Source organism: Octodon degus, unplaced genomic scaffold, assembly GCF_000260255.1.
Source record: "Octodon degus isolate 3935 unplaced genomic scaffold, OctDeg1.0 scaffold00023, whole genome shotgun sequence".
Classification (NCBI taxonomy): domain Eukaryota; kingdom Metazoa; phylum Chordata; class Mammalia; order Rodentia; family Octodontidae; genus Octodon; species Octodon degus.
The window spans coordinates 13,455,088-13,458,256 of NW_004524599.1; the positions used below are offsets into that span (position 1 = coordinate 13,455,088).

Genomic DNA, 3,169 nt, shown 5'->3' on the forward strand with positions numbered 1-3,169 from the left:
TATATATACATATATATATAAAATTGTACTACTGTATATAGAGAGATAATTTTAATACTAATTTCTATTAGTTAATTGAAAGAAACAGTTCGTGTTTATATTGTTTGTTTAATCCTAATGCCTATATGTGGCAATCTGAGCAACTACTTTAAGACAACAATATGCAATGTAATAACCATTATTAATTTCCTATCATCTTGTTTTGAAATTGTGTCATTTTTGTTGTATTTTTAATTATCTTTAAAAGAAGCAATAAAGCAAATATATGCCTGAAAACAAGGAACTACAACTTCATTACAGTTTCAAAATTTAAGATTCTTAATTCCTAGCATGTGCATGCTCTCCACATCAAGACAGATATCATGAACAGATAAATCAAGTACCATGAAAATTTTTAAAAGAAACCTTCTACCTGAAAATGCTTGGCTTTGAATGCTGTACAAATATGACCAGGAAAAACAACACACCAAGGAAACCCAGAAGGTCATTCAGAGAAGCGAAAACCCTCATCCACAGAGGGCCTAGCACAGCACTTTACTTTCTTAAGACATTTTGCTAGTGTTCAGTGAGGGAGCTGAAGGCGCCCTCATCCTCAGCATAACAGCTGGGCCACAGGGGAATGTACATGAACATAACCTTCCAATGGATGGAACAAAGGCAACAAACAGAAACGTATTTACTGCCTTAACTTGCCTTCCCTCCTTTCATCTTCACTATTCACACATTTAAAATGTTTAATTTTTTTTTTCTAAATTTAATACAGAGTCTACAGGGTCTCACTATGTAGATCAGACTCGTAGTGATCCTCCTGTCTTCAGCCTCCCAAGAGCTGGGATTACAGGCGCATGACACCACACGGAGTCTCAATCCCTGTCTCAGCACACCCCACAAGCAGGGCTGGCATGCCTGGGATCAAACCCTGGCCGCGGGGTCTGCCTAGGCAGGCGCTTTAAATAACTAGGACTGGCTCTTAAAGTGTTTAACTTATAAGGCACCTTCTATATCTTACTTCCCTTGATTCTCCCATGAAACAAGTACTGGCTGGAAGTTGAGAATTAAAATGCTAATTGACCCAGTTAGCATTTTGGAGCAGTAGTTTCCACACTGCTGTTGCTCAGTGGGCAGAAGATTGGCTGTAAATCATTTTTCCTTTATTTGCCTGTTTTTTTCTCCTTAAAGCTGGGCAGCATGCCATGCTTATTTTCAGGACTAGCAGCATTTGTGTCTCACCTACTTTAATACCTTCCATTCCTCTCTTTCCCTGCTACACCTGGTTTAGTCCTTGGCTCTTCCACTAGCTCATTCTCCCTTATCCTGCAGGGCCCACTGGACTGTCTTGCACCCGGATGACTCTAGGGCACATGCTCAGCCCTGGAGCAGCCACCACCGTGCTCCCTTATCCCCCGTGCCTGGGGTTTCCCTGGCTCCTTGAAGACAGCAATTGTGTCCAGCTTGTTCCATAGCATGATACCTACAGCCCGGCAGAAATCCAGTCTCTAAACTACAAAAATAGCAAGTCATTTGATCACAGAAATGTGCAACACAATGTAATTAAGGATGGCTATGAGAAGGTCCTCTTCATACCTGCACAAGCTCAGGCTCATCTGAATGCTTCTATGAAGCTACCTGAAGCAGAACAGTATCTCCTTAAGATACTGGGCTTCCTTCTAACCTACTCTGCTATACAATGGCCTACATAGTGCAGTCTATCCCTCTACATTGCAGTGTAAAATGATTATATTACTGTTAAAAATATCACAATTCCATTCTTTCATTACGAAAATAAAGAGAAGCTGGTGCAACAGGATTTTCACATCAGCAGTCTCTACCTGAAGCTTGCCTCACTATCACATTATACCACTTCAATACAAAATGACTCCAGACACAGAAATAGAAAATAGCAACCATCCATGAATCTATTATTCAATTTAATCAAGTCATAACATTTTGTCATATTCAGCTTTATATCTTTTTAGAAAAAATAAAACATCATAAAAATAGATACAGCCCGGATTCCAGCCTGGCCCTACGCTAATTCTCCATCTCTTGGAGAAGGCATCATACTGACGCTGACATGCTCTTTTTTCAACTATCATATGAGTGGTGTATGTCACAATATGGCAGCAAAGGTATTCTAACATATCTCATTAAAACAAAGCAGCAGAGATTTTTAAAAATCACAACAATCTTTTTCAATACACATTTGAGTACATGTGGAGACAGGAAAATCGCAGACGACTCCCGAGCAATGCCACAGCTAGTGAATGGGGCCCGTGGCTCCTAGCTAGGGCCAAGGCTCTGCATCCCATGGCATTCCCCTACCTGTCAGCATGTATAAGTGTTAGATTCTAGAAATCATTTCCGGTGGGAAGAATTACAAAGATGCTGTGTGGTGGCTTTCCTCAGCTCTTTCATACACCTCGTCAGCATTCCAGGTGCATCACACGTCACCGTGTTGAGCCATTTCTCACCTAGGTTGCTTTCAGCTGGCTTATTAGAAAGAGTTCTTTATAAATAGTGAATGATTACCTGAGCGACCACCACAGTCCTTTCAGCATGGTGAAAATTCAGTGACTAACAACATAAAGTGATGCTGAAGTGTGGAGCAAATAGAATTTGCGTACACTACTGATAGGAACACAAAATAAGACAGCCACTTCAGAAAATGTATTCATTTCTTGGCAAATTAAACAAAATGACCTGGTCATTTCACTTCTAGGGATTTACCCAAGAGAAGTAAAACATTTGTTCCAAAATAGATTCAGACAAGAATGTTCATGGGAGCTTTACTTGTAATAGCAGAAGAATTGAAACTAACCTAGATGTCTACCAGTGGGTGAAGAGATAGAATGTAGGGTACAATATTGCTTAACAATAAAAAGAGAGCAACTGCGGATAACACACAGCATGGGTGACTCTCACAATAACTATGCTAAGTAAAACCACACAGGCAAAAGAGTACACACTATAAGATTCCACAAAAAGAGGGTACTGGTTGCCTCTGAACATAATGAATGTATACATTATCTTAATTCTTAGTGTGATTTCAAAGGTGTGTACATTATAACAAATTTGGAGGACTGTGAAAAACTGATAGATTTTTATGTATCAATTTATAAGACTATATACTTCAAATATTAATAGTTTACTTAATGTCAGTTATGCTTCA

General features: G+C 39.3%; 1 protein-coding gene and 1 pseudogene across 5 annotated transcripts in view; one reads left to right on the forward strand and one right to left on the reverse strand.

Moving 5' to 3' along the window:
- LOC105741788 overlaps positions 1-1,350 on the forward strand; it is a 2,447-nt pseudogene extending 1,097 nt beyond the window's left edge.
- The window catches only part of Fars2 (phenylalanyl-tRNA synthetase 2, mitochondrial), a 538,274-nt gene that overhangs the window by 364,729 nt on the left and 170,376 nt on the right, over positions 1-3,169 (reverse strand). The gene's annotated exons all lie outside the window — the stretch shown is intronic.